General features: G+C 37.4%; 1 pseudogene across 1 annotated transcript in view; it reads right to left on the bottom strand.

Moving 5' to 3' along the window:
* The window catches only part of LOC144634727 (uncharacterized), a 46,597-nt pseudogene extending 32,979 nt beyond the window's left edge, over positions 1-13,618 (bottom strand). The window contains exons 1-4 of the transcript XR_013567245.1: positions 13,504-13,618; positions 11,663-11,994; positions 10,901-11,039; positions 9,402-9,661 (exon numbers count right to left, since the gene is read on the bottom strand). The product of XR_013567245.1 is annotated as an uncharacterized LOC144634727 (transcript). The remainder of the gene's footprint in view (positions 1-9,401; positions 9,662-10,900; positions 11,040-11,662; positions 11,995-13,503) is intronic.
* Positions 13,619-13,847: the final 229 nt, after the last annotated feature.

Raw genomic sequence — 13,847 nt, 5'->3', positions numbered from 1 at the left:
TGAGCTTCTCGAGTTACAATCAATCATTTTCTATGCATCTAGAGAGAAATCCAGGCTTTCCCTGCTCATACTATTGAATCATATGTCTGAATTTATCAAAACCGGGTCAGAGAAAAGTGACGTCAGTATTCTTGAACAAGTACGTTACTGCGCGAATTGGCTCAAAACGCAACAAGAAAGGGGGAAAAAAAAAAAAAAGAAATACAGCGCTGAAAGGTAGAGAAGAGAGAGGAGAAGGGAAAAAAAGACTGACATTCCCTTTAGTTTTTATATCATCGAGTTTGGAGATAGTTTCTGGCGAGAAAAAAACGCTTTTACAGCGATTTGCGCTTAAAACGGTGAAAATTTCCTTGACCTGGTTTTGATAAATTCAGACATATGATTCAATAGTATGACCGGAAAGGCCAAGAATGAGCTTCTCGAGTTACAATCAATCATTTTCTATGCATCTAGAGAGAAATCCAGGCTTTCCCTGCTCATACTATTGAATCATATGTCTGAATTTATCAAAACCGGGTCAGAGAAAAGTGACGTCAGTATTCTTGAACAAGTACGTTACTGCGCGAATTGGCTCAAAACGCAACAAGAAAGGGGGGAAAAAAAAAAAAAGAAATACAGCGCTGAAAGGTAGAGAAGAGAGAGGAGAAGGGAAAAAAAGACTGACATTCCCTTTAGTTTTTATATCATCGAGTTTGGAGATAGTTTCTGGCGAGAAAAAAACGCTTTTACAGCGATTTGCGCTTAAAACGGTGAAAATTTCCTTGACCTGGTTTTGATAAATTCAGACATATGATTCAATAGTATGACCGGAAAGGCCAAGAATGAGCTTCTCGAGTTACAATCAATCATTTTCTATGCATCTAGAGAGAAATCCAGGCTTTCCCTGCTCATACTATTGAATCATATGTCTGAATTTATCAAAACCGGGTCAGAGAAAAGTGACGTCAGTATTCTTGAACAAGTACGTTACTGCGCGAATTGGCTCAAAACGCAACAAGAAAGGGGGGAAAAAAAAAAAAAAAGAAATACAGCGCTGAAAGGTAGAGAAGAGAGAGGAGAAGGGAAAAAAAGACTGACATTCCCTTTAGTTTTTATATCATCGAGTTTGGAGATAGTTTCTGGCGAGAAAAAAACGCTTTTACAGCGATTTGCGCTTAAAACGGTGAAAATTTCCTTGACCTGGTTTTGATAAATTCAGACATATGATTCAATAGTATGACCGGAAAGGCCAAGAATGAGCTTCTCGAGTTACAATCAATCATTTTCTATGCATCTAGAGAGAAATCCAGGCTTTCCCTGCTCATACTATTGAATCATATGTCTGAATTTATCAAAACCGGGTCAGAGAAAAGTGACGTCAGTATTCTTGAACAAGTACGTTACTGCGCGAATTGGCTCAAAACGCAACAAGAAAGGGGGGAAAAAAAAAAAAAAGAAATACAGCGCTGAAAGGTAGAGAAGAGAGAGGAGAAGGGAAAAAAAGACTGACATTCCCTTTAGTTTTTATATCATCGAGTTTGGAGATAGTTTCTGGCGAGAAAAAAACGCTTTTACAGCGATTTGCGCTTAAAACGGTGAAAATTTCCTTGACCTGGTTTTGATAAATTCAGACATATGATTCAATAGTATGACCGGAAAGGCCAAGAATGAGCTTCTCGAGTTACAATCAATCATTTTCTATGCATCTAGAGAGAAATCCAGGCTTTCCCTGCTCATACTATTGAATCATATGTCTGAATTTATCAAAACCGGGTCAGAGAAAAGTGACGTCAGTATTCTTGAACAAGTACGTTACTGCGCGAATTGGCTCAAAACGCAACAAGAAAGGGGGGAAAAAAAAAAAAAAGAAATACAGCGCTGAAAGGTAGAGAAGAGAGAGGAGAAGGGAAAAAAAGACTGACATTCCCTTTAGTTTTTATATCATCGAGTTTGGAGATAGTTTCTGGCGAGAAAAAAACGCTTTTACAGCGATTTGCGCTTAAAACGGTGAAAATTTCCTTGACCTGGTTTTGATAAATTCAGACATATGATTCAATAGTATGACCGGAAAGGCCAAGAATGAGCTTCTCGAGTTACAATCAATCATTTTCTATGCATCTAGAGAGAAATCCAGGCTTTCCCTGCTCATACTATTGAATCATATGTCTGAATTTATCAAAACCGGGTCAGAGAAAAGTGACGTCAGTATTCTTGAACAAGTACGTTACTGCGCGAATTGGCTCAAAACGCAACAAGAAAGGGGGGAAAAAAAAAAAAAAAGAAATACAGCGCTGAAAGGTAGAGAAGAGAGAGGAGAAGGGAAAAAAAGACTGACATTCCCTTTAGTTTTTATATCATCGAGTTTGGAGATAGTTTCTGGCGAGAAAAAAACGCTTTTACAGCGATTTGCGCTTAAAACGGTGAAAATTTCCTTGACCTGGTTTTGATAAATTCAGACATATGATTCAATAGTATGACCGGAAAGGCCAAGAATGAGCTTCTCGAGTTACAATCAATCATTTTCTATGCATCTAGAGAGAAATCCAGGCTTTCCCTGCTCATACTATTGAATCATATGTCTGAATTTATCAAAACCGGGTCAGAGAAAAGTGACGTCAGTATTCTTGAACAAGTACGTTACTGCGCGAATTGGCTCAAAACGCAACAAGAAAGGGGGGGGAAAAAAAAAAAAGAAATACAGCGCTGAAAGGTAGAGAAGAGAGAGGAGAAGGGAAAAAAAGACTGACATTCCCTTTAGTTTTTATATCATCGAGTTTGGAGATAGTTTCTGGCGAGAAAAAAACGCTTTTACAGCGATTTGCGCTTAAAACGGTGAAAATTTCCTTGACCTGGTTTTGATAAATTCAGACATATGATTCAATAGTATGACCGGAAAGGCCAAGAATGAGCTTCTCGAGTTACAATCAATCATTTTCTATGCATCTAGAGAGAAATCCAGGCTTTCCCTGCTCATACTATTGAATCATATGTCTGAATTTATCAAAACCGGGTCAGAGAAAAGTGACGTCAGTATTCTTGAACAAGTACGTTACTGCGCGAATTGGCTCAAAACGCAACAAGAAAGGGGGGGAAAAAAAAAAAGAAATACAGCGCTGAAAGGTAGAGAAGAGAGAGGAGAAGGGAAAAAAAGACTGACATTCCCTTTAGTTTTTATATCATCGAGTTTGGAGATAGTTTCTGGCGAGAAAAAAACGCTTTTACAGCGATTTGCGCTTAAAACGGTGAAAATTTCCTTGACCTGGTTTTGATAAATTCAGACATATGATTCAATAGTATGACCGGAAAGGCCAAGAATGAGCTTCTCGAGTTACAATCAATCATTTTCTATGCATCTAGAGAGAAATCCAGGCTTTCCCTGCTCATACTATTGAATCATATGTCTGAATTTATCAAAACCGGGTCAGAGAAAAGTGACGTCAGTATTCTTGAACAAGTACGTTACTGCGCGAATTGGCTCAAAACGCAACAAGAAAGGGGGGGAAAAAAAAAAAAGAAATACAGCGCTGAAAGGTAGAGAAGAGAGAGGAGAAGGGAAAAAAAGACTGACATTCCCTTTAGTTTTTATATCATCGAGTTTGGAGATAGTTTCTGGCGAGAAAAAAACGCTTTTACAGCGATTTGCGCTTAAAACGGTGAAAATTTCCTTGACCTGGTTTTGATAAATTCAGACATATGATTCAATAGTATGACCGGAAAGGCCAAGAATGAGCTTCTCGAGTTACAATCAATCATTTTCTATGCATCTAGAGAGAAATCCAGGCTTTCCCTGCTCATACTATTGAATCATATGTCTGAATTTATCAAAACCGGGTCAGAGAAAAGTGACGTCAGTATTCTTGAACAAGTACGTTACTGCGCGAATTGGCTCAAAACGCAACAAGAAAGGGGGGAAAAAAAAAAAAAGAAATACAGCGCTGAAAGGTAGAGAAGAGAGAGGAGAAGGGAAAAAAAGACTGACATTCCCTTTAGTTTTTATATCATCGAGTTTGGAGATAGTTTCTGGCGAGAAAAAAACGCTTTTACAGCGATTTGCGCTTAAAACGGTGAAAATTTCCTTGACCTGGTTTTGATAAATTCAGACATATGATTCAATAGTATGACCGGAAAGGCCAAGAATGAGCTTCTCGAGTTACAATCAATCATTTTCTATGCATCTAGAGAGAAATCCAGGCTTTCCCTGCTCATACTATTGAATCATATGTCTGAATTTATCAAAACCGGGTCAGAGAAAAGTGACGTCAGTATTCTTGAACAAGTACGTTACTGCGCGAATTGGCTCAAAACGCAACAAGAAAGGGGGGGAAAAAAAAAAAAAGAAATACAGCGCTGAAAGGTAGAGAAGAGAGAGGAGAAGGGAAAAAAAGACTGACATTCCCTTTAGTTTTTATATCATCGAGTTTGGAGATAGTTTCTGGCGAGAAAAAAACGCTTTTACAGCGATTTGCGCTTAAAACGGTGAAAATTTCCTTGACCTGGTTTTGATAAATTCAGACATATGATTCAATAGTATGACCGGAAAGGCCAAGAATGAGCTTCTCGAGTTACAATCAATCATTTTCTATGCATCTAGAGAGAAATCCAGGCTTTCCCTGCTCATACTATTGAATCATATGTCTGAATTTATCAAAACCGGGTCAGAGAAAAGTGACGTCAGTATTCTTGAACAAGTACGTTACTGCGCGAATTGGCTCAAAACGCAACAAGAAAGGGGGGAAAAAAAAAAAAAGAAATACAGCGCTGAAAGGTAGAGAAGAGAGAGGAGAAGGGAAAAAAAGACTGACATTCCCTTTAGTTTTTATATCATCGAGTTTGGAGATAGTTTCTGGCGAGAAAAAAACGCTTTTACAGCGATTTGCGCTTAAAACGGTGAAAATTTCCTTGACCTGGTTTTGATAAATTCAGACATATGATTCAATAGTATGACCGGAAAGGCCAAGAATGAGCTTCTCGAGTTACAATCAATCATTTTCTATGCATCTAGAGAGAAATCCAGGCTTTCCCTGCTCATACTATTGAATCATATGTCTGAATTTATCAAAACCGGGTCAGAGAAAAGTGACGTCAGTATTCTTGAACAAGTACGTTACTGCGCGAATTGGCTCAAAACGCAACAAGAAAGGGGGGGAAAAAAAAAAAGAAATACAGCGCTGAAAGGTAGAGAAGAGAGAGGAGAAGGGAAAAAAAGACTGACATTCCCTTTAGTTTTTATATCATCGAGTTTGGAGATAGTTTCTGGCGAGAAAAAAACGCTTTTACAGCGATTTGCGCTTAAAACGGTGAAAATTTCCTTGACCTGGTTTTGATAAATTCAGACATATGATTCAATAGTATGACCGGAAAGGCCAAGAATGAGCTTCTCGAGTTACAATCAATCATTTTCTATGCATCTAGAGAGAAATCCAGGCTTTCCCTGCTCATACTATTGAATCATATGTCTGAATTTATCAAAACCGGGTCAGAGAAAAGTGACGTCAGTATTCTTGAACAAGTACGTTACTGCGCGAATTGGCTCAAAACGCAACAAGAAAGGGGGGGGAAAAAAAAAAAAGAAATACAGCGCTGAAAGGTAGAGAAGAGAGAGGAGAAGGGAAAAAAAGACTGACATTCCCTTTAGTTTTTATATCATCGAGTTTGGAGATAGTTTCTGGCGAGAAAAAAACGCTTTTACAGCGATTTGCGCTTAAAACGGTGAAAATTTCCTTGACCTGGTTTTGATAAATTCAGACATATGATTCAATAGTATGACCGGAAAGGCCAAGAATGAGCTTCTCGAGTTACAATCAATCATTTTCTATGCATCTAGAGAGAAATCCAGGCTTTCCCTGCTCATACTATTGAATCATATGTCTGAATTTATCAAAACCGGGTCAGAGAAAAGTGACGTCAGTATTCTTGAACAAGTACGTTACTGCGCGAATTGGCTCAAAACGCAACAAGAAAGGGGGGAAAAAAAAAAAAGAAATACAGCGCTGAAAGGTAGAGAAGAGAGAGGAGAAGGGAAAAAAAGACTGACATTCCCTTTAGTTTTTATATCATCGAGTTTGGAGATAGTTTCTGGCGAGAAAAAAACGCTTTTACAGCGATTTGCGCTTAAAACGGTGAAAATTTCCTTGACCTGGTTTTGATAAATTCAGACATATGATTCAATAGTATGACCGGAAAGGCCAAGAATGAGCTTCTCGAGTTACAATCAATCATTTTCTATGCATCTAGAGAGAAATCCAGGCTTTCCCTGCTCATACTATTGAATCATATGTCTGAATTTATCAAAACCGGGTCAGAGAAAAGTGACGTCAGTATTCTTGAACAAGTACGTTACTGCGCGAATTGGCTCAAAACGCAACAAGAAAGGGGGGAAAAAAAAAAAAAAGAAATACAGCGCTGAAAGGTAGAGAAGAGAGAGGAGAAGGGAAAAAAAGACTGACATTCCCTTTAGTTTTTATATCATCGAGTTTGGAGATAGTTTCTGGCGAGAAAAAAACGCTTTTACAGCGATTTGCGCTTAAAACGGTGAAAATTTCCTTGACCTGGTTTTGATAAATTCAGACATATGATTCAATAGTATGACCGGAAAGGCCAAGAATGAGCTTCTCGAGTTACAATCAATCATTTTCTATGCATCTAGAGAGAAATCCAGGCTTTCCCTGCTCATACTATTGAATCATATGTCTGAATTTATCAAAACCGGGTCAGAGAAAAGTGACGTCAGTATTCTTGAACAAGTACGTTACTGCGCGAATTGGCTCAAAACGCAACAAGAAAGGGGGGGAAAAAAAAAAAAGAAATACAGCGCTGAAAGGTAGAGAAGAGAGAGGAGAAGGGAAAAAAAGACTGACATTCCCTTTAGTTTTTATATCATCGAGTTTGGAGATAGTTTCTGGCGAGAAAAAAACGCTTTTACAGCGATTTGCGCTTAAAACGGTGAAAATTTCCTTGACCTGGTTTTGATAAATTCAGACATATGATTCAATAGTATGACCGGAAAGGCCAAGAATGAGCTTCTCGAGTTACAATCAATCATTTTCTATGCATCTAGAGAGAAATCCAGGCTTTCCCTGCTCATACTATTGAATCATATGTCTGAATTTATCAAAACCGGGTCAGAGAAAAGTGACGTCAGTATTCTTGAACAAGTACGTTACTGCGCGAATTGGCTCAAAACGCAACAAGAAAGGGGGGGAAAAAAAAAAAAAGAAATACAGCGCTGAAAGGTAGAGAAGAGAGAGGAGAAGGGAAAAAAAGACTGACATTCCCTTTAGTTTTTATATCATCGAGTTTGGAGATAGTTTCTGGCGAGAAAAAAACGCTTTTACAGCGATTTGCGCTTAAAACGGTGAAAATTTCCTTGACCTGGTTTTGATAAATTCAGACATATGATTCAATAGTATGACCGGAAAGGCCAAGAATGAGCTTCTCGAGTTACAATCAATCATTTTCTATGCATCTAGAGAGAAATCCAGGCTTTCCCTGCTCATACTATTGAATCATATGTCTGAATTTATCAAAACCGGGTCAGAGAAAAGTGACGTCAGTATTCTTGAACAAGTACGTTACTGCGCGAATTGGCTCAAAACGCAACAAGAAAGGGGGAAAAAAAAAAAAGAAATACAGCGCTGAAAGGTAGAGAAGAGAGAGGAGAAGGGAAAAAAAAGACTGACATTCCCTTTAGTTTTTATATCATCGAGTTTGGAGATAGTTTCTGGCGAGAAAAAAACGCTTTTACAGCGATTTGCGCTTAAAACGGTGAAAATTTCCTTGACCTGGTTTTGATAAATTCAGACATATATATATATAACTGGATTTATGAAAACGTGGTCAAAGAAAAGCCGGTGACCTGAGTGTTTTTGACCAAGTACATTACACTGCGATGTGGCCTAAAAACATGCTGAGAAAGGAAAAAAATGAACTACAGCGCTGAAAGGTAGAAAAGAGAGAGGAGGAGAGAAAAAAAGACTGACATTCACTTTAGTTTTTATATCGTCTACTTTGGCGGCGAGAAAAAAACGCGTTTACGTCGATTTGCGCTAACAACGGTGACAATTTCACTAACCTGGTTTTCATAAATCCAGTCATATATATAATAAATAAAATAATTTTTATTTTATTTATAATGACGAATTTATTTCAAAGTGGGAACAAGTAGCAGCAGAGCTTATGAACAAGTAGTCCTCCCAGAAAGCTTAATTTAAAAAAAAATATATTCACAATTATTGCCATTGTATATGCTTAATGCTTTAAAATAATGACGCTTCTAAAAGATAATAAGAAATATAACTAATTAACTAATTAGTTATAACTAGTTATGTAATTATATAACTAATTATATAACAAATTATAAGAATAAAATAAAAAACATAATAAAATCAGTAAAAACGTTCACTGGCTAAAAATATTAAAAATAATGAGCTTTCGGCTGTCGCTCTACAGCCTTCGACGGATTAAAAATTGAGTACAAAATGAATAAAATATATACAAGAAAGGTGAGATAAAAAGAAGATAATGAAAAACAAAAGCGAAGTAAAAAAGTGCAAATTAAGAGGCTATTTTTTTAAAAAAAATACAGTATTGGCTTGGAATGGGCTTTGAATTATTGTCAGCATGCTTAGTAGCAGAGGTGTGCCAAGCCTCCAAAGTTTTACTAATGCGAAAAGAGCCTCTGTCATTGACACTAGAGTTCTCAAAGTCTATGCGATGGTCGGATGACCACGCATGTTTCGCAATGTTTGAGCCATTCGCACAGGTTTTTACATTCCTGATATGTTCTTTTTTGCGGGTTTCAAAACATCGGCCGGTTTCACCCACATAGCACCAGTCACAATCAGCGCAAGGAATTTTGTAAACTACGTTCGGTTGTTGTTCAATTGGTGGTCTAAATTCAGGGGAAGGCTGTAGAGCGACAGCCGAAAGCTCATTAATTTTAATATTTTTAGCCAGTGAACGTTTTTATTGATTTTATTATGTCTCATCCTGGCTGCGCTTCAATCTTTAAAAAAAAAAAACATGTTTATAAAAATTAAGATAAAATATTACATTGTATTTTTAAAGCTTATGTAGTTGTAATAAAAAAGGTCGCTCAAGCAGGTTCTTTTTAAAAAAAAAATAATTTGAGTTATAATTGAAACGTGTTTTGTTTGTTTTTTTTGTCTTTTTACTTCATTTCTTGTGAATGACCGTTCAAAGTTTTATACTGCTGTCCGTTGAAGATTTGCCTCCCTCATTTCTTAATCGAATAACGTAACAACGGTGAATTGTACACGTAAAGCATTAGTACGAGAAGCCTTATTATAATAAGAGAGTGTGAGATTGGGAGATTGGGAGGAATTTTGTTGGTACTGATAACTCAGCATTGCGGCACTGAATTCATTTGGATCAAATTGCGAAGATTTGACTTTCATTCTTACCGAAGCTCCTCGGTGCACAAAATGTAGGTTTTCCTCCAGGTCTTCTTTATGCTCTTCATGGGTAGCATTATTCAGTTCACATTTGTGTTTTCCAGTTTCACTTCCCGTCATAAAATTATAACTGACACAGTTGTAATCTGAAAAACATAGTACCCTACAGAGGCCCTCATCCATTACGTCAGCAGTATGAATCACGTGGTTTACCAGACGTTTTTCTTTGAACACTCGGGCCGCTGTAAACTGCAAGTGACGACATTGGCCTGGAAAAGAAGAAACCGGCACTGTCATGACTTCACTTTATTACACTTTGCCAAATGAATATACTTCGAACGCAACCAGATAAACAGAAATCCGCAAGTGAAAAATTGTCTAATCAGCCTCAAATCAGGCAATAACAGTGCATCGCTTTGTTGTAATCTCTTGTCACAATTTCACGGCTTTTCAAGGTTCCCCCACCACCTTTCCCCGACATCATGTAAAGTTACCCTGACAATTTGCAATATCGTCAGGAAAGCTAAATAGATCTAATTCTAAAAAGTGGTAAAGAAATAATTCAACAGAATACGGCCGCATAGGTACTTGGGTTTTCTTGTCAAGGATAGAGCGCCGGCACGTGACAAGAGCGTTTTATTTGAAAGTATAGCAGTTTCAAATGTTATAAAGATGCGAAAAAATACGAAAAAATCCGCGGAAGTAGCCGAAGAAAACCAGCGGAAGAAACTCACGAACGGAAGACACAGACAAAATTGATTATCTTCATTTCCTTAACAGCAATGCATAATAAATCAACAGCTACGTTTCGTTTTTGTAATTCCCAGAAGAATCAAAATGTTATCCGAGCCTCCGTCGTTGGCTGCTTAGACCTGAAAACATTTTTCATTGTTACATTATGCAGAAATTGCTTATCAGACAGCCTTCCCTTCTGAGGTTGGGACAGCAATAGCCTGCAAGCACAGTTTCCTGTTTAAGGTTAACCTTTTTTGACTTGTAAGTTACGGTACTCGTAGCTTTGTAATTGTGAGATACAGCTATCTCAATTAACATGCATTGTCCGATGTAGTGTTTAAGCCTTCGAAACAGGATCGATTGGTGGTCTGGGTATTATTGAAAATTTGCCTATTGACCTAGACGAAATGCGTAATTTTTTATTTTTGCACGTAAAGTATTTGTTTTACTTCTCAGAAAGCCTTTCTCTGCAACTTCATCTTCACTGCCACATGGCTTTGAGTTTGGAAAATTATTCTTAAATTCGGTATGCTAAATGTACCTTGTTTACACATGTCTAAAGAGAACGCAAGCGTAGAAAATCATGTTTGCCATCAGGTCGTTAAGTACCAATAGCATTCAACGAGTGCAGTAGCTTTCTTCTACCCATCGAACCTTTCGATCTTGTCTTGCAAAACTTAGCTTTGATCCGACAACGTAATTGGAATAGCTGTATCCTAAACAAGAGAACCTGCTCGCAGGCTGGGACAGCATATGGAAACATGAAAGCTCACCATCCATTCCATATACCTCGACCCTGAGACAATTCCACTGATGTTGCTTAGTTGGATGAAAGCGAATATATCTTGCAGGTACTAGCACTGGGAACTTGTGTTGGTCAATTGTGTTGCTATCACCCTGCCTGTGAAATTCCTGTGTAAAGAGGTAATACGCTTCACTGAGTAAGGGCGGATTTTCACTTTCACGTTATTTTTTATGTGCGTTTACGTGCGTGAAAAAAAAAAATAAATAAAGACAATGTATGAACGACTTGCGTTCACGTTTACGCAAGTAGTTCATACAATTTTTTTAAGCACGTGAAAATTTACGCGTCAGTAAAAATCCAACTAAAGGTGCGTCTAAGGTTGAAGCTTTATTAGCCATAGATAGTTTTCACTGTTTGAAATAAATTTTGTCAGTTTCATTTTAAATACTCGCGTAAATTGTTTGCTTCCTTGTCATTCATTCATTCACTTCATTGTAAGTTTACAATCATTAAGAATTAATTTGTTTCATTAAATTTGTGTGTAACTTAATAACATAGCGAATTTTTACATTTTGACGAAGAAATACCTTTGAAATATTTACAATTTTTTTATTTTCATATCGCAACGACCAAAATTGTGATCATTCTGGATACGCAAAGCCCACATTCCCTTCAAGGTAAAAGCCAGGGTTATTCGTTGTAAACTGGAGCGTCTTATACATTCCAAAAGCTAAAAAAAAATCGTACATGTAGCTGAGTACTTGATTTTAGAATGTAAATGGAGGCTTACCACAACCGCGCCATTTGGTCCTTTATATTGTGTCCAGCTGATTCCATGGCTTGAGTATGAAATCGTGAAGTCTGTAGCCCATTCATTCCCATTTCTGTCTCCCTGCGTTGCAACAGCGCACACTTCAATCGATTTTCCAAGATCAATCTGAAGCCAGTCGTCATTTCTGTTAGCTTCTTTTGCACACCAGCCATCGCCTCGGTCTCCGTTAAGGCGACCCTAAAAGGCCTGGTAGCCATCGTCATATTGAGAGGATGCTGTTATCTGATCATCAGGAATGATACTACGATTGGTAACCCCAACAGCTTTATCGAAGCAGCTTCCAGGAATTTCTGTGTAAGTGAGCCAGTAAAGTTTTACTCATTTTATCAGTCATTCACTGTATCTTTATGGTTTCATTTTAAATGCTATTAGCGTAATAGCATAACCCTCAAGTTTTCTGCTTTTAAAAGTGACATTTACAGTACAGTGCTTAGCATGGCATTAAATTGCATGGAATGACATACAATGGCATAGTTTGTCTTGAAATGCCATTGATGGCAAACCGTGGAATGACAAGCTCCGGCATGGCATGACGTGGTATGGCATGGCGCGGCGTTGTGCGGCGTTGGTGTGGTATAGCATGGCGTCGCATACCATGTCATAGCTTAAAAAATAACAAAGAAATAAATTGAACCTTCTATTGTTTAGTAGTTCCCCAGAATACTTGTCCAAACTACTTGACTAGGTATGTGCCAACTAGCAATTAATTGTACGACTCTATCAACAGTAAACGGTTACCTGACCGGTTTTTTTGTATACTCAACCATGCAATTTTGGTGTGCTTTACAGTTTTGTGCGTTGGCAAAATGTCCACTGAGAGACTGTCAGCGCCCCGTGGACAGTTTTATTAGTGTGTTTTTTCCTTTAACTTCCTAAACAATTGCCACAACGCGCTTTGTTTTTGCATACAATAATTAAATTTTGGAGCATTTTGGTCAGTTTCCTCATGGGAAAGCCATATAGCTACTTTTCTGCATCGGTATGTTAGCCATGTTTCCTCAAAAGCAGAGCTCCACTAATTAGTTAGAAAATAGTTAAGTTTAGCAAATAAGAAAAAAAGTGTTAGGAAAACAGTAGAAGGGAGTTACTGCTTCCCGCAGAAACAAACACGATCATGCATCAAGGTTAATTACCTGTTTCGGAACTCACAGTCACGTTCCGTTGTCCAATTGAAAATTATCCTAAGCGACATTAGATGGAACTTAATAAAACGTTTTTTGGCTTTATGAAGTAAAATCTTTTTTTATTGAAAACTTCTAATTCGGGTACTTGATGTTTAGGCATACCTGAATGGTATTGTGGAGGTAAACAACAAGTGCATTTATGTAGTGGTACGATAAAACGTTATGGAACCTTTGAAATTGGCAATAATAGCGCTTGTTATTTTTTGCAGCGGCATATACAAATTTTTGTTTGGGTTGTGGGAAGATACATATTTTAATATTGTTTTCAGATGTTATTCGGCTCACGAAACTATTTCCCTTTTAACGGTCTTTAGAGTACTATCTGTTCAGTTGCCAATAGTCTTAATGAAATCAAATATTGAGCCTCATAAATTTCCTTTCGCTACCCCCTCAGTTTGTATGCTTCACATGATCTTTATTTTAAATAATAAGCTTCTGCCATGCTTCTTTACCGTTGCTTAGGGTTAAACCAAATAATGAAATAAAACAAATATATCAATAATGTCAATGAGCACTATTCCAAATATGTTTTTTTAGGCAGTTTAGTCACTCTTATGGCTCAAATATTAACGTCTCCTTAAAAAAGGAAAAAAAAAGAAAATAGGAGAAACGTACCTGTAGAACAGCCGTCCTCTGGTATTAGAGACAAAAACAAAAACAGGGCACAGAATAATAAAATGGAAGACATGACCGACCGATCTTATACAATCAATCTCCCGAAATTCAAAACGTCTATCCGTGTAATATCCTACCGTGATTTTGAATCTACTTATATTTATTACTTCAGGTAACTCCCTTCTAATATATGCTTTCTTATCTTATTTCTGTTAGTTTAGTTTTGCTTCTGGTTGTTTTCTTTTTTGTTTCGTTTTGATTTGTTCTGTTTTGGCTTTATGTCTTGTCCTTGACAAAGACACATTCTTCAGGTCGTTTCAATTTGGCTCGTTTACGCTACTTAG

The sequence above is a fragment of the Oculina patagonica genome, chromosome 13 (genome assembly GCF_052425735.1).
Source record: "Oculina patagonica isolate OP01 chromosome 13, crgOcupat, whole genome shotgun sequence".
In the NCBI taxonomy this organism is placed as follows: domain Eukaryota; kingdom Metazoa; phylum Cnidaria; class Anthozoa; order Scleractinia; family Oculinidae; genus Oculina; species Oculina patagonica.
Note: the sequence above shows the minus strand (reverse complement) of the source record. Positions and strands in the feature narration are given on the sequence as shown.